The sequence below is a fragment of the Equus przewalskii genome, chromosome 28, assembly GCF_037783145.1.
Source record: "Equus przewalskii isolate Varuska chromosome 28, EquPr2, whole genome shotgun sequence".
Lineage (NCBI taxonomy): Eukaryota > Metazoa > Chordata > Mammalia > Perissodactyla > Equidae > Equus > Equus przewalskii.
The window spans coordinates 30,527,016-30,550,931 of NC_091858.1; the positions used below are offsets into that span (position 1 = coordinate 30,527,016).

Here is a 23,916-nt window from a genome sequence, read left to right on the forward strand (position 1 = left end):
ATGACCATGAATATTATAGTGGTATCAATTTTTGTTGTATTGTCATGTATTTTAATAATGCTCAGCAGCTGGGGACAGGAGTGGAGAAGACAGTCAGATGAGCTAATCCGGGGTTGGGACTTTATTGGGCAAATGAAACAAAAAGACACTTCTTAAGGGCATTTAAACTATTAGTCAAAGGAGTTTGAAGTTCTTGACTATCCATTCTTATCTAGATAGAGCTAAAATCAGGAATAGTTTAATAGGGAGAAAGGAAGGGAGTCAACGAACTGATGCCCTGAAATGTTTTAAGAAATAGGTTCACTGAGAATGATAAACCGGTGATATTTAAGGATTGAAGTTAATGATCAGGTAATAGGAAGTTGGAAATCTTCTTTCACAGGTGGTACATTTCCAAATGATCAGTAGTTCCATGATGTATCCCTGAGAAGAGTGGCTAGGGTGGATTGCCTACACAACAACTTTGACAAGTTACAAAGAAACTAGGATGTTAGATGAACTGTCTTCATGCATCTCTGTATGGTTCACATTTATGGTGCGGCTTGGGGTAGAGGGAGATTCTGAACCACGTATCAGCATTTTCAATACCGAGGGCAAGGGACCAGGAAGCAGGTAGAGGACAGAGACAAATGGAATAGAAAGTGGTATAGTTAGCAAGTAGAAACTGCAAAGAAACAACTGTTTTTATAATGAATGGAGACTTGATCATCTAAAAGTAGCTAGAAACATACTGATCCCATCTCATGTTTGTTGCGAGAGAGGAGGACAAGGGTGGAGAGAAGGAAGGAACATCTTTCTTTTGACAGTGCTGCAGAAGAAATGATGCCTCAAGGAGAAGTTATTTTGCAATTAAGGGAATGTTTACAGAAAAGGATTATTTTCTTCATTATGGACCATAGTTATAAATGGCAGAGTGAAAAGGGAAGGAAAAAGGAAGAGTTGTGTCAGGAAAGAGTGCTGTATTTTTCCAGTGTTATAAAGTTAGTTCTTATTTCGTAATCTGAAAAGAGGTCATTGGTTTCTAAAGTGGCCAGATAAACTCAACCCAGAACTTTAGACTTTGAGAGGATTGGGCAAAATGATCTTGATTCTTTCAGACTTCAAAAATATTTAAGTTTGAATACGTGGAGTGGAGGTGTATAAAATGCCATTTTCTTTATAACCTCCTAAATGCGGATCTACACACATCATCAAATCAGAATCATGTGGGAAAGGACTAGGCAGAATTGGAATTTTCTCTTTGAACTTCCGAGTTCTGGGAGTGCTACTCTGCCATCCTCCCCCCCACCACCCTCCAGGCTTGCTTTACACTTTCATGGAATTGCTGCTAAAAAAAGACATTTAAGAGAGATTTTGATACCCGTATGGTGTACAGCAGCGTGAATGTACGTCAACTGGTAAGTTCGCCTTAGGATATAGCACTGTTTTAATTACTAAAGTAGAATGTGATATTTTGATCTCTGTTAGAACAATTTCCCCTATTATTCTCCTTTGAAAACATTGATAATCAAAAATGAAGTTTGTGTTGATATATTTGTCTTTATTCCTTCCATCATGTTTGTTTCCTATTTTAACTTTTTCCCCCCTTTTCATCTTTTTTCCAGATTTGTTATTTTCTTTTATTTATCTAGGCATTTGAAAGTTCTACAGGATATTGCTATTCTTATAGTCACCATTATATTTTTACCAAGCTTTTTTAATCTATATATTCTACCACTGTAAAGAATTATTAAAAGTCTGTGACCTCTTCCCTAAGTAAAATGAGACTCTACAAATTTTTGCTTCATCTTACCCGAATCCCCCTACCCCTAGTGTTTTATATAAGTGTACTCATTAAACTTTCATTATATATTCTATATATTTGTAGGTTCCTATATATTTTATATGAGCATAATCATGTCATGAAGATGATGAAAGATGAAAATCTGCTTTCACATTATTTCTTTGTATTGCTATACTGTAGGGGATGGATCCTAAAGTATAATGTTGAATAGAATTGGTGTTAGTGGTCATCCTTTCCTTACGCTAGATCTTAAAGGAATCTTTTCAACGTTTCATGATTAAAGTGTCTACAATTGGGAGTTTTGTAAATAGTTTTTACCAGATTAAAAATTTTCTTTTTATTGCTAGTTTTGAAACATTAAAAAAATCATGATTGATTGGATATTTGATTTTATCCAATGCTATTTCTGATTTAATACAATAATAAAACGTATGGGTTTTCTACTTTAATCTGTTGGTGTGACAAATTGCATGCATTCTTTTCCAAAGTTAAAAGCAAAATTGCATTCCTGGGAGTTGTTAGATTTATTTTATTAATATTTAGTTTAAGATGTTTGCTTCTATGTTCATGAGTGAGATTAGGTCAACCTATGATTTTTCTTCTCCCTTTGTCTTGTGAAATTTTGTATCAAGGTTGCCCTTGCCTTATAAAGTGAATGGGAAATTGTTTTTTATTTTTTCTGTATTCTGGAATAGTTTGTGATTCACTGGAATTATATGTTCCTAAATTTTGGTAGAATTTGCCAATCAAATTGTCTGTGCCTGGAGTTTTCATTGTGTGAAGATTTTTAATTGCTGTTTCAAATTCCTTGATAAGGTAAAAATATTATTTCTTTTTTGTTCCTTTTAATAAATTATACAATTTTGGGAGTTTGTCCATTTCATTAATATTTTCAATATTACTGGCAAAAAGCTATTTCATGATACCCTCTTATCATCTATTTAATGTCCGTAGCATCAATAATTGTGTCCCATTTTCTTAATATTATTTGTGCCTTCTCTCATTTTAAAATTAATCCTTCAAACCAAAGGTTTGTTAATTTAATTTTTCTTTTCAAAGAATCAAGTTTTCTCTTTGTATCCTCCCTGCTGTGTGTTTATTTTCTGTCACCAGTTTCTCCTCTTCTCTTTAGTATTTCCTTGTTTCTACTCTGCTTTGCTTTTGTTCTTATGTCTTTAGATGGATAATTGGTTCATCAATTTTCTTCCTTTCTTCTTTTCTAATATAAACATTATGAAAATGAATTTGCCTATATGTTCTGCTTTACCTGTATTCCACAAGTTTTTATATATTTCATCTTTGTTATTTTTCAGTTCTAGGTAGTTTCTAAATTCTTTCATCACTTTTTCCTTGATCTATATGTTCTTTAGAAATAAACTTCTTAATTTCCAAATATTTAAAGCTTTCCTAGTGATAATTTTTGGTATTGATTTCTAGATTAATTGCACTGTGAGAAAGTGTATGATGCTAATCATTTATAACTTTATGACTCATTTTATATCCCATGTGAAACATATTTAGGGTCACTTTCCGTCTTATTACATGGTCAATTATTGTTAACATCCTGCATGTGTTTGAAAAGAATGTGTACATTGTATTCTTTGATTGTTGGGTGCAGTGGCTGTAAGTTTTATTGTCCTTTATCTTTTTGATCTTCCTTGTTTTATTGTATCTCGATGCTGTTTTCTTTTTCAATTATTATGATTATCTTCTTCTGGAAGGTTCTAGATTTGCTATCTAGGATCGGCTAGATATTGCTGTAGCTTAACACACACACACACAAACTGTTTATTTCTTGCTCATCTGACATGCCCAAAGCAGACCACTGGGGGAGGTTATCTCATTCATCTCTCAGTGGCCCAGATTGAAGAGGCTCCATTTTGACAAAAGCTGAGACAGGAAAAGGGAACATGATGAATCAGGCACTGCCTGTTAAAGCTTTTCTTCAGAAGCACCTTAAAGCCCCTGCTGTTCACCTTTCACTGGTCACAGGAAAACACACAAACATACTTTACATAGGCTGGAAATGGCAATCCTGCTGTTTGCTTATAAGGAGGGGGTACAGGATATTAGTCAACACCGCTGCTGTAGTTTACTGTTGTTTACTGTTGTCATCCCTGCTGAATACCAGGTATTCTGTTCACTCTTCTTCTCATATGCAAGTCACTTATCCCTTCCTGACGGAGACACAAAAACCCAAGGCATGAGTCAAGTTCCAAGCGCTGGAGCTCTGGGTGATGCACCATGGTCTCTTCACCTCAGCTTCACATCGGGCCCGGATGGAGCTTTTCTTGATCCAGTGATATGTGGGTTCAAGAGACAAATGATCTGTATCCTACTCATTCTTCATATGAGCGTGGACCAAGGACAGGATATAGCAGCAACTAATCTGATTCAGAAAGGGAAAAATGGGAATGCTTCTTCCTGTAGGTCAAGCAGTTTTATTTGCCCACGTCCTGCTCAGAGATGGTTTGGAACCCAAATATAGTTTCAAGTCTTAAGTAGGTGCAGCAACTATGGAAAATAGTATGAAGATTCCTCGAAAAATTAAGCCTAGAACTACCATATGATCCAGCTATTCCACTTCTGAGTATTCAACCAAATAATATGAAAACACAAAATGGAAAACATTTATGCACTCTATGTTCATTGCAGCATTATTTACTACAGCTTAAACATGGAAACAATCTAAGTGTTCTTCAATGGGTGAATGGATAAAGAAGATGGGGTATATATATATGTAATAGAATACTACTCAGTCATAAAAAAGATGAATCCTTGCCATTTGCAATAACACGGACCTTGAGAGTATGATGCTAAGTAAAATAAGTCAGATGGAGAAAGACAAATACTATCATATGATTTCACTTATATGTGGAAGATAAAACAACAACAACAACAAACAAACAAACACATGGGTACAGTGAACAGATTGGTGGTTACCAGGGGGAAGGTGGTGAAGGGAGTGAAAAAGGTAAAGGGGGACATTTGCATGGTGACAAATGGAAACTAGACTGTGGGTGGCAAACACGATGTACTGTATACAGAAGTCGAATTATAATAACAAATATAATAATATATAATAAATATACATAATGTTATAAACCAGTGTTACTTCAATTAAAAAAAAGTAATAGTCTCTTTTGGTCTAGGATGGTAGTTATTTTGACAATAAATTATTCTTAAAAACTTTATTGGCTTTTTATATATTTGATATAGTTGATTCTAGCCAGCTCCATGCATCAAAAAGAATACTCAGTTATTTCTAGACATGGTTATTAGATTCACCAGTTCTTTGTTCTCTTGCCCCCATGACTTCTCTTGCTCCAGCTCCACCTCTTTCTCCCTGTATTCAATTGTGGTCTCTTGGAGTCTGTTGGGCTTCAGTGAGAAGTCCACTTGTGGACTCTCTATTCCCTCATCTATTTTATCCTGTTGAGAATATTTACTGGCTACCAAACCTTTACATGGATCTTTACTCTGTAACACCATTACACATTTCTAAGAGGAATATCTTATGAAAGGCTTCACCCTCATCACCGAAGGAACAGATGAATCCTAATGTAGAAGGTAGCATAAAGCAAAATAATGGTCTAGATATTTTTCATCATCCAAGGTAGGCAAATGCAAAAGTTTAATTAAAAAATTATTAAATAATCAACAAATACTTAGCTATTTACTTAAAATTTCCTTTCCAGGGGCCGGCCAAATGGCACAGTGGTTAAGTTCACACATTCTGCTTTGGCAGTGTGGGGTTTGCCAGTTTGGATCCCTGGTTTGGACATGGCACCGCTTGGTAAGCCATGCTGTGGCAGGCATCCCACACACAAAGCAGAGGAAGATGGGCACGGATGTTAGCTCAGGGCCAGTCTTCCTCAGCAAAAAGAGGAAGATTGGTGGCAAATGTTAGCTCAAGGCTAATCTTCCTCAAAAAAAAAAATTCCTTTCCAATAAAATCTCATTTTTAAAAATGTCCATGTTTTACTATTTTTTAAAAAAATTTGGAATATTGAGAAATAATGTAGTTTGTCAATATCACAAAATTGTGAAGCACTTTTTATTTTAATGGAAGAAGTGCTATGAAATTAATTTCATTAAAATTCATGTGAGATGACTTTCATATGTTTTATTTTACAAATAGAGGTTTATTAATAAAACTTTAAAAAGTTTTATTTTCAGTGTCCCATCGTGTATGCTCTATCACTCTCCTAATTGGCACTGATATTTTGATTTACTTCAATCTTAATAGCCTTCCAAATAACTTAGCCCTCTGTGCAGAAAGCCAAATAATATTTCAAAGTTTTCCTCTTCTTGGTGATAGAAAATGAGAAAACACTTGACTTTAGTCAGGCACTTACAGTGTGGAATTAATTAGGAAAGTGTATGAATAACAGTAAGATAAGGATTTTGCTCCGCCCTTTAATGTCACATTTTTCTTTTTGGTTTTGTCTGGGCTATGGAAGTTGTAAAGAAATATACATGCAAACGATCACAAATGATGGGTTAAAAGCTTAAAGTGTGAGATGTCAAACTCCCTAAAAAAAAGCAGCTAGATTTCATACTATCCTGTAGAACTTTAGTCATCAGTAAATAAAAGAGATAAATAGTTATGTTTACCAGAAGGAAATGTTTTTACTAGATTTGAGGAATTTCAAGTAGGAAAACCAGTTCTGTGCAACTAGGAGTTTATTTCTTGATCATCTCTGGGTTCACTGGAATACTTTTGGCTGTGCATTCTTATAAACATCAATTTCACATCTGGACAGGGAAGCCTGAGTTCCAGCAAGGAAAATGTTCCTCCCATTTGGCAGAAGTTTCTTTAGAAGACCTTAGGAAGATGAACATTAAAGAGATATTCGGAAGCTGTGATGTTTCGGCTGAGTTGAATCTGACCTTTTTATCCTCCTGTTTCTGAGGATGTGGATGAAAAACATATTAGTAGTCACTTGTTTGTGGAAGAAGAGATTATCCTGTCATTTCTCTGCATGTAGAAACAGTTTAGTGGAACATGACCCAGGTTCCAATCACAGCATCATAAACCCATTCCTATCTTTCCCACTTAAATGTTTAGTCTTTTTTTTTTTTTGAAACAGAGATCAACAAATATTAAAAAACAAAGCAGGATATTGAATGGAATTTTTTTCATATGTGTACACATGTGCTTGTGTGTTTCTTGTATATCACAGCCTAGGATCCTTTCTCAGTTATATATTTCAAGTGATTTTGAGATTCATTCATAGAATCATTTTACTAAATATAAAGGCATTGACCTTCTATGATACCACATAATTAGTCTCCAGGTATTTTTATTTCCTGGGATGATTTATGCTCTATGTAGTCCAAACATTGCTGATAAAAATTGTATTTAAGTGAGTAGCCATGTATCGTTATTAGATGTCCAAAGACCACCATAGTTTTCCCATTTGTATACTATAATGATAGGCAGCAGACTATATGCAAACAAGTACTGTACTATCCTAAAATTGAAAATTAAAAATTCAGCTGCTGTCAGTTCAACAATTTAGTGCCATATTATTCACATTTCTGTAGCATCTGAGTCTATTCTAAGTATTCACTTCTTGGTTCTGCATCTCAGCTACATTGGATTTTCTTTGCTCTCCTTAAGAAATAGAGCCATCAATGTTGAAGACTTCCCTGTTGTTTATTTTGAAGAAAAACAAGCTGATTAAATCTATTTCATTGACTTTAGGTTAATGGAAAGTGCTGGAAAAGGCCATGACCGACCATGTTGATTTATTTTTAAACTCCAGCAAGTGGTTGTTTTGTGTTCCAAAGAGATATCCACGAGGAAAATGAACTCATCCCACTCATTTGTAAAATTCTTGGGCTTGAGGTGAAACTATCTCAGATAAATTAATAGATCCTTTCCTGGGTGTTGTTCTTTATTTCCCTAAAGAAAAACATTGAACATTCCAGAATTGTTAGACAGAAATCTAAAAATGATGCCAGTGAATTCAAGGCCCTTGGCTCATTCCCTCTACATATTTTAAAATTTGTTTTCTGTTTCATGACCATGGACTATACCTCAGATCAACTAGCCATCTCAGAAAGGTGACTTTTGCTTCAAAGTTCAGCTAGAAAAAAAAAGTTTAGATAGATAAACACATATTGATATATCACTATTTTTTTCAAGCATTTGAGAGTCCATTATATCAAGGATTGTGTATAGTGATGGGATGGGAGATCGGCAAACTTAGGCTTGATTTATTTGGTTCTGTGCACCAAAGACGTGAGGATATGCTTCAAAAAGTGCCTAATGAGTGGTAAAGGGGAAAACAATTTATTCAGGAATGATCTGCGGCAGTTATACAAATGTTCAGATAGTAGGAACAGAATGGAAAGAGTTTTGTGAAGAAGAAATAAGAGACGGAGCGGTTCAGAGAAGGAGTGAAGATAGGGTTGTGAAGGCAAGAAAGGAAATGATATGTTTAGGAAGATCCTGACCAGAAGAGTTTAATGCAGCACCGAGTGCGTGGAGGGAAGTCTTGCTTAGTAAGATCTGAGGATTTCATTGCCTCCCACATTGTGGAAGATCTAGAATACTGTTTATGCAAGCTGCCATTTTATTCTGATGAAATTTCAGAGACATTTAAGAGTGTTGAATGGGCAATGTGATACGTGAAATAGTATTTAGGAAATTTAGAAGAGTCTGCAAGGTGGATTACAAAGTGATCACACACAATGCACATCAAAACATGTTCCTCTGCCACCAAAAAGCCCTCATTACTTTCCATTTCCATTAGAATCAAGTCTGCACTCCTCACTATAACCCACAAGGCCTGCACAGCTGGTCCTCGCCTGTCTTCAAATTTGTGTCTTGCTCTGCCCATTAGTCACCACGCTCCAGCTCCACTGCCCTCTTTGCATCTCTAGCTAGGCCTTTGTCCTTGTTTTCCCACAGTCAGGAAAGTCCTTCTCCACCGCTGTGCTTGGCTAACTTTGTCCCATCATTCAGGGTTCATCTCAAATTGCATCCTGTTCAGAGAGACTTCCCATGACTACATTATCTAATTTTGTCTGCCCCACCACCAGGCACTCTGCATACCACCCTGTGTGCACTTGTGATGACCTAAGACTTTATATTTATTTACTTGTTTAACTGTTTTTAGCCCATCTCCTCTCCATGGATTGGCAGCTCCATAAGAAATGGGATTTGTGGCTGACTTTGTTGGTGCTTTATACCTAGCACCCAGGACGGGGCCTGGAACCCACGTTCACTAAGTACTGGTTAAGTGAATGGATGAATTGGAATAGAATGAGATGTAATTCAAGGCTGAAAAGTTCTCCAAGTTGCGGACAAAGCAGTGCCTAAATTTAGACTTCCAGTGCTGGAAGTTTGCAGAGGCCACACTGACGGTGCCCGCAGTACCGTAATAAACTATTTGATCATCTGCATATCTGTGACCAGCTTCATGGCAGGCAAACAAATACAAATTATGGCCTTATTGTTTACAGGCTCCTTGGAGAGAAAATGGGATGGATTCAGAAGGCAGCATCTTTTCTCATAGAAGTCATTGCCATGGAAACACATTTCTATGAACAATTGTATTTAGTTCAAACTGTAAAATAATTGCTCTAGCTGTAATTTGTAAATGGACAACTTGGCTTAAATATGTGCTTTCACTGATTCCCTAAATTAGTTGCAGTCTTTGATTATCTTCTAATAAGATCTCATTTTTATGTCTTAAATATTAATGATCCTAAACTGAGACTTCCTTCACTAAACATTTTGCGAAGAATTTGAAACGCCACTTATGGTTCTCCCAAAACACTAGCATTCCCACATAATCTAAATCAGAAAAAAAAAAAAAGCAAAATAAGCTTGCTAACACTGACTGAAATTACATAAACTGAAATCCCACACATTCCTTCAAACTCATTTTAATTTTAACTATATTGGGCCGTGAAGACCAATTGAAAAGCAGCTATAACTAATAAAGGTTTAGCTTTTCAATTTTTAAAGGATTATTCATAAACTTATTTTTAAATATTTGAGGATAGATAACAAACTGTCTTAACAAATATTCCCTACTCTTTATAACATGGGTAACTAAATGTTTACAAAATCAAGGTGTACTTTGGAATATAATGAAGGAATGTAAGTTCTAGAAAAAATTGTGTAAGATTTCAATAAGAAATTGGAATACAGCAAGAATATAACTGGAGTACAATAAGAATACAACTTTCATTGTATTATATTCTTTTGCAATGCTAACATATTCCAATATAGAGACACGTATCTCATCTTCTCCTCTATCCGCAAATCCAGCTCAGTAGGCATGTTTTGTTACTGAGTAGCTGAGACTCAGATTGCCAGTGATAACTGATCTTACCAAACATTCCAGAAAAGAGTAGTACAATCTAGACTAGTGGTTTCAAAGTATATGATAAAATCCCTTAAAAACCCTCCAGGTAGTGTGGAAACTGATCCAAAATCAAAAGTGAGATAATTTGACTTCTTGTGAGTTTCCCTGGCAGAAAAAAGAGAAGGAGAGTTGTTTATTTTGAGTCACTAACCTCTGGAAACTCACAAATACTGGTTTGTGGGCAGCTGAATGAACATAGAATGTTGTTGTTGCCCAAATGGCAACTTGAACAAGATGTGACACAGTTGAATCCCATCATCTTTTAGCTTCAACCATAGAAGGAAAGGCCACCCGCAAGCACAAGACAGACAGAAAGAGGGAAAAGGAAGAAAAATCCCGGAAAATCTTACCAAAAAAAGGCCACATCTGATACTCTGGCTTTGTCCCTCTCTCTCTCAATACCTGCCAAGAGTGTTCAGCTCAACCTGCAGGGTCTTTCTCATGCTGTAAGCCTAAATGCAAGGATTGAGGGTCCAAAGTGCAGAATCAAATGGCAGACCTCTGGAGCTGTTGTCTATGGAAATACATGGGAGCAGTTGTGGGCAATCATTTTAGTTTTTGATGTAATTCAAATAAAAACTAGGCAAAGCACTGATTTGATGCGTGTTAGTAATTTGTAATATGTCTAAGTCAGGATCAGCACGATACAAGACAAGACGGTGCTCTCCAGCGAGGCTCTCCCATGGATGAAAGTATGCCAGATAATGATCAGTCATCCTATGAGGAGCTATTGCCTTGGCTCTGACCGTGCAGAGGACAGCATCAGTCAGCGCATCCCATGTGTGTTCCCTGGAGTCCGAGTAAATCAGGGAAGTAATGGGAGTGAGAACCCAGAGAGGCTGGAGATTCTGGCCCACAGTGAAGTTTTTGGCTGGTTGGATTTTGTCTTATCTCCTTTGACTGTCAAAGGAGGGGAAAGGCCCAGGCCTCTCAGTAGGATATTTCAACCAGCTTTTAAATGACTTTGCAAAGGAGACATTGATCTGCGTAAAGCAGAAGGAGGAGATACCATCAAGCATTCGACAATGTTTCCCCCTTTTCCCTCCCATAGGAGACACAACCTTCCTCATGATTCATTGTTTTAGTTACTGCCACCTGAAGTGTTGGCACATTTAGCATGGCACATTGCCCTCAAAATATTAGTTGGCCTGAAATTAAAAAAAAAAATTCTGCATGAGAACTCAAGTAATTCTGTAAGGGACACCCCGGGAGAGACTTCAGATCGGTCAATGCAGTTCTGGGCATCCTTCAATACTCTTATGGCAAAATACATATAATTCAGAATTTCATCTTGGAATTTCCTCTCTAATAGCATGTTGAATATTTGAGTGAATCCAAAGAAGGAGGGAAAGAAGGAAAACATTATTACGTTATATATAACATTTGCACTGTATGCGATTCCTAGCCCAATTTTGTCACAAATTTCCCTAAGTTCAGATAAGAGATACTGAAAATATCAGGATGTCACCAAGTGCTTCACCAGCTTCTCAGTCCCACCCAACATTGTAGCTCTGTGTTAGGAAGTAATACCTGGCCAGGAGATCATTAGCTCAATACCAAGTACGGTGAGATTGAAAGCATAGCATGGAGACGGAGGATGTGTGCTCATAGATCCGAACGAATCAGTTCTCTTGAACTGATGTACAAATTTGTGCCGACTGTGCCCTGCACAAGGGCACCAGGCTGAACTGGGGAGCAGGGGCTAACCCAGCCTGGCCTGTGTGGGGCTGCGTTCTTTACAGGAGGAGATGCTTTGTTCTAATACATTCAGCACATTTTGGCCGGTGGTGGTCCTGATTTAGGTTGTGTTGTCAGAATCATTTTTAAGAACCAGTGTTCTTGAAAGTTTAATGAAAAAAATAAAGGTCTCACTTCAAGTTGGCCATAGGGATGATCCGAATTCATCAGTTAATTATAATGATTATGAAGATGTCATTTTAGTTTATAAAAACAACCTCTTTCAAATGATCCAGAAATGACAATTTATCGCCCTACCTGAAGAACCAAACATTCTTGACTTAAATACTCTTAGTTCTTACATTAATCGTCTGTCATGTATTTATAAGTTTACTTTGTGGTCTCCCAATTTCTACTGTCCACCCAAGTCAGTGAGTAGAAAATGTCATGTGTCTTTTTATTCTTATAATGGATGAAAACTCATGTTTTCATGTTGGAAATAGCTCAACAATGAATACTTTGAATTTATTATCATTGGAAGTGCTTCATTCACAGTTTGAATGTGTAACTCACTTATGTATAACCCATTTATGAAATAGAGAAAACTAAGAAAAAGGCTAGCTTGAAGTTGTAGAATTTTGGGAAGTAGTTTTTTTTTTTTTGACATACAGAGACTCTAAATAAATAAAAGAAGGGTATAGCCATTCTATGACTTAGTAGTTTTAAATGTTCATGCTTTTATTCTTTATATTTATTTCAGAATTACTGAACATCGTTGTGCACTTATAACAATACTTTTGTTGTGACATCATGCAAGATAAAAAATATAAGCTGTGACTGATCATTAAAGAAATGTTTAACAAATCTTTAAATATGGCTTTCAGTTTGGACTTGTAAACTCAGTTTTACATATATAAAATTCTTATATATATAAACCATAATTCCTTTAAACAGTTGTTGAAATTAATTTTGGAGTAGGAAAGTTGTGGATATTTCAAAAGTTACTGATTATCAAAGCAATTATAAAACTATTTTCCAATACATTAAGTAACTTCCAATTTTCCTAAATTTCAAACAGCATCTATTATGTAGAAGAAAAAGTCTAAAAAAGATGGATAGATTAAAAAAATAAGTGAAAGATATTTTTGTATTAAAAAAGAAATCATGTCATAAAGTTTAACAGCCAGATAAAGCCTTGGCAAGGTTGACTCTAGAGTGGCACTGTAGGGAAACTGAACTGACACCACAAATATGTTTGCAGAGTATTGTTTTGCTCCAATGTTATGTAAATTCTGCAAATCTAAAACAGATAGTTTATGTAACAGATGCCAAGTCAATCTCTGTATGTGCATCATTCCTTGTTACTCAGGAAGTTGTGTGCTTTCTGCTCAGTGATGCTGAAAACCATTCCAAGGACACAAAGCCAAATATGCAGGAGCCCCATTGCATGGGACAATTTGCAAACCATCAGTTATTTCTGTCATATGGCATGAAATTTGTTTAAAGAGCTAGTAGCAGGCACGGAGTGTGACTTGCAGAGTACACTCAAACATTTTAACCCAAGACTACAGTTCTCATCAATGACTTGGAGGTAAGCAGCTTTTTAATGCGCTCAAATTGATATGATTGGTGAAATAAGCACTACTTAGATAGCAAATTCCATAGGAAGTCTTTGATATGGAGATAGCAGGGTGATTTAGCACAATAAACAAGCCGGTGATGTTTCCAGTCTGTGTGCTAGAGACCTTTCAGCACAGACTAAAACATCTTTTCAGCCTAAAACGTACTTGAAGAACTAATTTGCCAACCAATAAATAAAGTAGCAAGTTAGGGATGTTCTTTTAAATTTAATATGTAGCCCTTCCTTCATGAGCATTGATGTAGTCTTTAAATTTCATTTAGGAACATCATTTTTAGCTTAGAGTAGTAAAGTGGATTTCAGATTGTGGCCATCTTAATAACCAATATGCACAAACACTGAGTCAGAAATCACTCAGACGATCACCTGAAGATTTAGGTAGACTTTTTTGAAGGAGTGGTTTTTCTGTTTCCTCCCCAGAAAGATGCAAAATTAGGTTATCCAATAATCCTTTTGGCAATCTAAGCAGCTTCCTGCTGATTTGCCCGTCACTATATAGGTATTGAACATGAAGTTTATGCAAGTAAATTTATTGATTATGCTTCAGGCTGCCTTGGTAGCAGTGTATTTATTTTGCCATCAGCTGTTTTTTTAAGAAGACAGGAAGAACTTTGTTTTTGGTGAACCACAGAATGTTGGGTTTAACCTGTGAGGTTTTCATTTCTATTAATACAGTAAATTTGACTACCTATTGTTGTAAAGTGAATATAGTCATCTTTGGGGGGAATCGGAGAGAGAACAGACTAGACATAGACTAGATGGATCAAATTTTAAAAATTTTGAAGCAAAGGAGAAAATATTTCTGCAAAATAAAAAATAGATGGCCAACATATGCAAATTTTAGATCTTTCATGCTTAAGCCACTATTAATTACACTCTGTAAGGTATTATATTTATATCTTTCTTGTTTCTATTCACATTTTGTATATGATGACCAAGTAATTAACATATTTACCAATTAGGATGTTGGAATAACCCCAAACTATTTTCTGAGGGAAATATTGACCTTTTCTGCAGGTACTCACGTTGTTAAATTCTGTAGGGAATTAAAAAATAATCTGTTCAGATACGAGTCAATTTGTCTTAATTTAAAAAAAATGAACTCATGTCCTTTCAAATCTTACCACCCTTCAAGGTCAGCGTCAAGGACAATAGGTCTATCCTTAATTAAAACCATAAAAAAATTGTATTGCAAGCACTTGCTAGAAAATATTACCCGAAATTTGCTGCTGTCTAAATCTTAACAAATTTTGAGTATTGCTTGAAGGATATATAAAATATCTTACAGAGTATTTCAAAAGCATTAAATTTTATCTTTGGGTAAAACTAATTCACCAGAGAACCAACTAGACTACACTACTTTGACAACTCATGCAATCGTTTTTTACTGGAGAATTTCACATTGGCATCATGCCATACTTAACGATTGTATTTTATTGTGGAGCTGTTTCTGAGGGTATTGACTACTATGTAACATAACTTTGGCTTTGTGAGGTTCTATGAGAGAAATTTCTCTTAAGATAAAGTATTATAAGTACCTACTTTCTTCTAAGGAAAAAAAATCCTAAGAAAAAGTGCTCAACCTTATATATGATATTCTTATTCTTTCTATGAAGCACTTGGAATCTTAGAGGCAAATTTGAATCCTGTCTCGACATATGTATAAATTAATTTTACCTCTTAAATGATTAAATTTTCTATTCTAATTTTACTTGTTACATGATTACCTCTATTTGTTTTCCCCTATAACATGTATTTTTGTAAACCACTTTGAATTGGACTTCCATTTTTCTTCTGGGTTACTAGGAACTCTTCAAGGGTATTGTATATTAGTGAGTGATATGTTCAAGTTAGAATTTTAGAAAAATTATTATCATGACAACAAGAGAAATAAGTTGAGGATAAGGGCACTGGAGAAAAGAAGACATGATTGAAAAGGATAGCAAAATCTGGTGAATTACAAAAGGAATTCAGAAAGTAAGTGGCAGTAGAGATAGAGAGGACAAGATGGAAGTCAGAAATGTTCACAAGACAAAAGTCAAATGGTTTGATCACCAGTTGGATGTGTTTATTTGGGATAAACAAAATGAAGGAGGTGAACTCGTTTCTGCCTTGGAAAATCTGCTGGATGGTAGATTAGGGAATACAAAGACGAGTAGATGTGGGAGAAACATTTTGAGTTTGGGATGCTCTGGAATATGTTGGTAAATATATTCATTCGGAAGCTGGATATACGGAATGGGAACTCAGGGGAGAGGCATCTTGAAGATATAGAGATATAAATATAAATACAGAAATACCACCTTATGACTAAGAATAGAAGTTATGATAGTAGATGAGATCGTCCAGGGAGAAGAAGTAGAATGAGAAGTAGTAGCGGACCATGCTTTGGTGGAAATTGATATTTATGGGATTGGCAGACAAAGCAAACTTTAAAAAGTCAATTGAAAAAAAGAAGGACCAAAGAAGGAAAGAAAGTCTAGACAAAATAAAGTTTCAAGAAGTAAAGGGTTTTAGAAAATCTCACCTAGTAACAAAAGTTCAAGTAGGAGGAAAGAAGGATGAAGTCTACGTGATAACGAGAAGGTCGTGGATGACCCGGACTGCCGTGGTTTCATGGACTGGTGAGGAGGAAAGACTGATTGCATGAATCTGAAGACGAACTAGGTATTCAGTTCATTTATTTATAGAACCACTGTAAGACAATTACGAAACTGAACAGATATCAACACAAAAAAGAAAACTTCTGACTAGCAAAATATGAAAATAGATGCAAAACTCACCCAACAAGATGTTATTGGATACATTTCAGAAATTAAGAAATTACACTATGACTTATTTAAGATCCTTTAAAAGTATAATCTTAGGGTTCCTATTAATCAAATACTGTCTATAGTAGGTCAAAGGAGAAAAATCACAAGCACTTCAATGAGTTTCAAGAAGACATTAGAAAAATTCACCATTTTTCTCTCATAAAAATTCTGAATAAATTGGAATGAACTTAGATTGTAAGGAAAATTTCTTAACACAAAAAGAATAATTCAGTCCAAAAGCCCAATAGTTCAACATCGTATTTAATAGACAAAATAATGTTTCTGATTTTATAATATGAAATCATTGAAATAAAGCAATAAACATTAACATAAAGAAAGGCAAATATAATTCTGCTTCCTGGAGACACTACTGATTTGTCAAATAAAGAAGATTTAAAGTTTGCTTTCCATGGGGGCTTCATTTGGTTGCCATCTGATCTTGGGATAAACAGCTATGTTCATATTTTCCTGGCTAAATCTTGAAGACTTAATATCACTCATCTATTATCATTCCCGTGTCATGATTCCTTTTTCCAAAGAACTTATTTCAATCAATCAACATGTAAATATTAACTCTCTTGGGGAAACTCTTGTACCGTAATTTACTCTTAAATTATTCAAAATTTTAAGGTCTTATTTTGCCATCTATTTTGTAATATCTTTTCATGGAAGGTATATGTATGTATATGTCTGGGTGAGTGGAGATATTACATAATTTTAATTTCAGAAATAAAGTTGGCACATAGACTACCCCTTTAGTACTCTATTAATTTCCTTGATCTTAGTTCAATAAGAAATTTACCTAAAATTCCCTTTTTGTCTTCAGGTACTAATGCAGTGCACTAAAAATCTACGTAGAGATCATTTTTTCAAATTTTTCTCCTGCTTCCTTACACATATAAGGCTTTTCTGACCTCCAAAAGTAAAGATATGAGCACATAGTACATAATAAATGAATCTATGGAGTTAGGATAGCTTTTACTCATTTTCCTACTTAGGGCCAATATGTAATTTGTAGAATAGATGACGGAATCAATCAGACCTTTATGAATAGAAAACTAATTTTTTTTAAAGTTTGTTTCCTGATTTAGAAAGTAAAATATGTCTATGTTGTGGTGAGAGGGAGTCATTCTGGAAACACGGACAGGGATGTTGCCAGCGTTACTACTATGTAATCTGATCGGCATTGGTTTACAATTCTGTCATAGTCAATTTAAAGACTTTTGCCCTTTGTATACTACACATTTTTTCTGACTTTAATACAGCAGAATGTGCGAAAGATATAAGAAATGTATCTTTGGGGTCCCCAAGTCCAAGAGTGTTTTGACAAATGCAAATACTTTAATTAGTTAAGATTTTTGCTCACTTTCTCAGTGTTAACGTTTTTCTATTTGTAAGCTGTCCTGAAGACCCACAACATGAGGATTTTTGCAAATATGCTGAGGTAGGATGTCAAGTAATTCTGCTGCTAGGATGGCGGTGGAGCCATTGCTGAGCTGCAGTAGTAAACCAATTGTGAGCCTCGTGGTCACAGATGTGTGGGTTCTGGTGTCAGATTCCATTAGCTGCAAGGGGTGTGAGCTTGAGAAAGTTCATTAAAGGCTCTATGTCTCAATTTCTTCATCCATGAAATGGGATGATAGTATCTACGTTTTAGATTTGTTGTGAAGATTAAATGAGATATATATATATATAAATTGATATATATATATATGAGTGGTGTTTATCAATCAATTGATATATATAAGATTAATTTACATATAAATGTTTACATAGCTTTGGAGTCTTATAATAAGCACTAATAAATGATCTACTTTAAATGTTGTTGATTCAGTCTAAGTTCAGATCTTTGATAGGGATGGAAATGAATGGGTGAGTACAAGGTTGGGTGATCTAAAAGGATAACCAATCCTTTGCTAATTTCCCCAGGCGTTGCTTCTTTGGTGCCTACTGTTGTCCCACGGTAGATTTCTCGCAAAGGGCTTCTGATGCAGTGCTCTTCCTTCAGCTTGGAGTGCTTAAAACTGTTTTACTACATATTGATAGATGCGTGACTGCTTGGCTGCATATAAAATATTAGCAACGTATTCTTTCCTTGAGTTTCTTTAAATGTTTGTCTTCTGTTTTATTGCTTTGTAAGCTACTCCTAAAATAATACCATCTTGGCTTTCTGTCCCTTCCAAATGACTTCGTTGAGACCTTAAAGCCTAAAGGATTTTTATTTTGACTACATATTTTAAAATCCAATCATTTTATTAAGATCAGTCTTGGAATTAACCCTTCCACGGAAATTTTTTCCAAGTGCATATTATGCCCTTTTAGCATGCATAGTCTGGCCTTTATTTTCTAGAAATGATCTTGGATTGTAGGTATAAAAGTATTCCCTCATTCTGAAAGTTCCCTTGGGCCCCTTTGCAGGAAATTTCTCCTCCTATTCCCAGACATGGGAAACTATTGTCACTACATTTCTGCCTTTTCTAGAATTTAGTGTAAATGGAATTATAAAGCATTTGGTATTTTGTATTTGACTTATTTCATTTAACATAAATGTTTTTGAGATTCATTGATTATAGATAATAAAAGAATGAAATAAAATGGACAAGATAATTTCAAGTAATGTTAAAGGTTATAAAGAAAATAAAACAAGTTGAAAATTAGAGAATATCTCTCTTACTATAGGGAAGATTTGAAACAGTTAGGAAACTATTGAAATTGGAATTGCCAAGGCAGAACTGATGGTGATTTGGACTGGGATGGTAGTGTATTTTGAAGGTAGAGTGGACAGTACTTTCTGATGTAAATATATTTCTTCCAACTGTGAGGCAGGTCTTACGCTTACTTTCATAATGCATCCTAAGGTATGTACTTTTCCTACCAGGTACCTGCAGAACATCAACAGCATGAAAATGCCAATTACTTAGTAGTTCTCACTTTATTGACAAAAAGTCGGAGGTTATTAAAGGAAAAATTGACCAAAAAAATTAGTCTTCATCACTTGAGTGAATTTTCCATTATGCATGCTACTTTGTTATAACAGCTCTGTGTTAGAAGTATAAGGTGCATACATGGGCTGTCTGAGCCTTATTCCAGTTCCAACAGGCTAGTTTCAAGACAACTCAAGAAAGTAAATATCTGAAGTTTTTTCAGTTTCTACAGTGGGTGTGGTCTCTCACAGACCAAGAATCATAAGATGCAAAAATATGTCCTTCAGAGTTGTGGGTGACGCTAACGTCTCCTTTATCTTTCTGGAATATTCATGACAGTATAGAATTGTCTTAGATAATTTGATGATGGGTGCTGCTAAAACAAAACAAATAACAACAACACAAACAAAAGTAACCAAAAATTATTCCTTTTAAGCTATCTCCATTGTAATGAGATGTAAGTTCTGCATTCATTAGCATGATAGCCTTAAAAAGTTAGGCTTAAAATTTACTCTAATAGAGGGAACCTTCCTCAACTTGATAAAGAACGGCTACAAAAAACTTACAGATAATGTTATACTTAATGATGAGAAACTGGATGCTTTCCCACTAAGATTAGGAACAAGGTAAGGAGGTCCCCTCTCACCATTCTCTTCAACATTGTACTAGCCAATGAAATAAGACAAGAAAGGAAATAAAAGACAGCTTAGGAAGGAAGAAAATATCTTTGTTCACAGATGGCATGACTGTCTACACAGGAAAATCCCAAACAATCAACAACAACAAAAGCCATAAAACTAATAAGTGATTATAGCAAGGTTGCAGGATACAGGTTTAATATACAAAAGTCAGTTGCTTTTCCATATAACAGCAATGAACAGTTGGAGTTCAAAATTAAAAACACAATATCATTATATTGGCACCAAAAGAATGAAATACTTAGGCATAAATCTGACAAAATATGTACAAGATTTATATAAGGAAAACTGTAAAAGTCTCATGAAATCAAAGAATATCTAAATAAATGGAGAGATATTTCATGTTCATAGATAGAAAGACTCAATATTTCCAGGATGTCAGCTTTCTCAACTTGATGTATAGATTCAACACAATCCCTATCGAAATCTCAGCAAGTTATTTTGTGGATTTCAACAAACTAATTCTAGCTTGTATGAAAGAGCAAAAGAATGACGATAGCCAACAACAATACTGAAGAGAAAAGAACAAAGTCAGAAGAAAGACAGTACCTGACTTCGAGACATACTACAAAGTGCAATAATTAAGACAGTGTGCTATTAAGGAAATAGATTAGATCAGAGCAATAGATTTTGTATTTCTTTTGACACTATATTTTCTGATATATATTTTACTATTACCTCAAAATAACTAAAGTTGTTATTATTCTTACAATTAAAAAAGTTAGTCTTCAAAGAATCACCACATAGAATTGGGGTTCCATGTGAAAATGAAGGGCTAATGTGATTTTTTTAATGAAGAAAGAAAAACAAAATCAAAATCTTCCAAGTTTAAAATGCGGAGAGTTAAGAAAAGTTCTCATCATAACCACAATGTTGCATTCTTTAACAAGTTGAGTCTATAAAATTAGAGTTTATAGTGCATTAAGAAACAATGTCAACTATGCATTAAAAGAAATTGCTGAACTTGAGTCCTTCACTGTAGTTTATCAAGTATCATTTTTTTCACCTAACTATCTATTCACTGGTCTACGATCAATGAATAAAAAATTATTTTAATAATCTGTTTGCACTCTATCCCAGTGCACTCTCTACCAGAGCATTTTGAACAGTGTTTAGCTTTCACCAATTATATAAAGTATCATCTATTTTCTATTTCATCTGGTAGACAAGCAATATAAATAATAGAGGGTTCAATCAGGCGTAAATATATTAAAGAATAATAGTTCTTTCAGGTTTGAAGTCTAGGTTCAAATTTTCCTTTGCTTATTAACCTACAAAAACTTAGACACTGAATTTCAGAAAACACTTAATTATATAAAGTAATAATAATAGTACAAACTAATTAGGCACATCTCAAACCTTTGGTTTTCGTACCTCCTTACACTCCTAAAAATTATTGGGAATCCCAAAAAGCTTCTTTTTAATTGGTTTTATGGTATTTACCATATGAGAATTTAAAGGAGAGAATATTAAAAATTAGTCATAAATTTATTTAAAAATAGTGATAGATTCATTTCTTATTTATATAAATAACTACATTTTCCCAAACAAAACTATTTAAAGAGAAGAGAGGCACTGTTGCACATTTTGCAAGTCTCTTTGTTTGGCTAAATAGAAGAGAGCTGGATTCCTATATCTGCTTCTACATTCAACCTATCACAAACTCACACCTCTAATAGCCATGAAAAACTCGCTGCACACTCACGTGAGAAGTGCGAAAAAGGCAAACAATGTCCTTGTATATTTATGAATTTATTTTTGACTTCTCAGACCCCTGAAAAATGGACAGACGGTATTCTCGGAGCAAACCATGTGAATCACTGAAGTAATCTTTATTGAATACTTCCAACGTGTTAGATAGATGTGCTTACCGTGAATGACCTCATTTAAACGTGAAGATGGAAAAAGTGTCTGAGAAAGAGAAAGAGATCGTTGCAAGAGCTAAATTCAAAGGATATGCCCGATAATCCACTCTGGTCACTGCCTCATTTCCTTCTTCTTATTCAGGTACAAACTTCATGAAAAAGTTTTCTCTATGTACTATTTTTACCTCCTCAGTTCCTACTCACCTTGGAACGCATTGCGTATGAATTCTATCTTCCATCACCACAAAATTAACACTAAATTTTATGCTAAGTGTAATACTTCCAAGCTTCCCAGGCAAAGTTACACTGATAATTTTTCTGGGTTATTCATTTAAAAAAATATGCACCTATGTTATTTAAGCAAATACTTTAAAACTCTGCCATAATGCAAATAAGTGGGGCCATGATTTCCATAGTGTAAAATATGGGTCCAAGGCATGAGGTTAAATGAAATACTTTCAGTTAGTTTGAACTATGACCAAAAACAAAAATAATGATAGTAACCCTCAAGTGTAGGTGTAAAAAAGAAGTAATATGAAAATTGGAAATGAAAAAACACTGAGGACTTCAATGGTTATAGTAATCCATTATGTTTTATCCCACCACGATGTCACATCCCATCTCGCCCTTGATTGTTTTCTTATACTTGCAGCCTTTGCCTGATTACGCTCTTACCCAAAAGGTTTATAATGAGTTGAGAGGAATAATAAGAATTTTTCATAAAGAATAGTAATTTCTGAGAGAACCTAATGAGGACATTTGGGAAACTGAATCTGCGACTTGAGACAAAGAGGAGAGTATCATCATACGTGTATGAGCAGCATGCACACGTAAAGATGCTTTCTTGGAGGTCGTAAAGTTTGCGCACAAGAATGTTGGGACAAAATCCAGATCTTTGACTCCTACCCCAATAAATTATCTATCTGCTAATGTCTATTTCTACTTTTTGCAACATTCCCTTTCCTATTATGGTCATTGTTGGGTATTTCTATCTCTCTCTGTCTCTGTCTCTCGATGTATGATGCATGACTCTGGGAAACTTATAGGAAAGAAATCTTACTTATTGGAAAATGATGTTCCAACCTTTCTCAGATTTACAGGGCATGGAACAAATCAGGAAAGAGGTCATTTTCTTATCACATAAATATAGTCCTAGTGTTCCACACATTCTGAATACAGCTTGAATTAAAAGCAAGTTTGGCAGGCTTCCAAAGTTTGAGAATGTCGTTTGTTTGGTAAGTTGCCATACGTTTATTTTCCTACTCAATAAATAAAAATCTAAGATAACATTGTCATTTTAATGCATCAATGACAGCATAAAAATAGAGGAATCAAGAAAGAAATATCTTTGTGGCATGATTTTAGGAGGTCTAATAGGAAAGATATTTTGAATCTTCTGGTCAAATGAATTTTTTTTTTTTTACAAATGAGAAAACTGAGGAAAAATAAAATGCGTAAGTCAAAGAGCAATAATGGATACAAACGTGACTTTTTATGACTATGGATATATGACTGTATGATAACGCATTTAGATTCCATGCAAATATTCTGTGAAATAATTCTGTCCACCTACTGTTTATTATACCTTTGACAAGTAACAAGCACCAGTATCTATTTAAAGAGAAACTCACCTTTTAATTTCATAACCAATTATATGATACATTGTTATTTATAATTAACAAGGGTATTTTTGAATTCACTTTTAGAGCACCCCCTTGTATACCTCAGTTCTAATAATTCATGACGTCAAATTTCATTGTGTGTAGATAATGCTTCAGTTAGTACTGTTAGTGTTTACTCTGGAAATTAAGTATTTGGCAAGATAGAAAATTGTGAGGTCAGTTAGACACCACTGGAAGTTTTTATACAAACAAAGTTTATAGGACATTGGAGGCAGCAGTGATGTCTTCAATAAATATTTAGTATCTTGGCCCCTGAGATTAGTCATAACATGAGCACATTTCTACATGAGCGATTGAAGTTCTTGACTCACAGAATTTAGCCAAAACGATGTACTACTTGACTAGCATTGGTTCTGCTTCACTAGTCTTGGTTGACCTAATGTACAGCATGTTATAATGTTCAATTCAGATCTTAACTATCCAAATGATGAAATAGGTATTTGCCTAA

At 34.8% G+C, this 23,916-nt stretch overlaps 1 long non-coding RNA gene across 3 annotated transcripts in view; it reads left to right on the forward strand.

The window, feature by feature from the left end:
• Positions 1–1,047: 1,047 nt before the first annotated feature.
• The window catches only part of LOC139080070 (uncharacterized), a 73,517-nt gene continuing 50,648 nt past the window's right edge, over positions 1,048–23,916 (forward strand). For 2 of the 3 annotated variants that reach the window (XR_011534225.1, XR_011534223.1), the window contains exons 1-3: positions 1,056–1,397; positions 21,692–21,928; positions 22,879–23,021. This is a non-coding gene — a long non-coding RNA (uncharacterized lncRNA). Of the gene's footprint in view, positions 1,398–21,691; positions 21,929–22,878; positions 23,022–23,916 lie in introns of all 3 variants that reach the window. The other variant, XR_011534224.1, reaches the window with a different exon arrangement.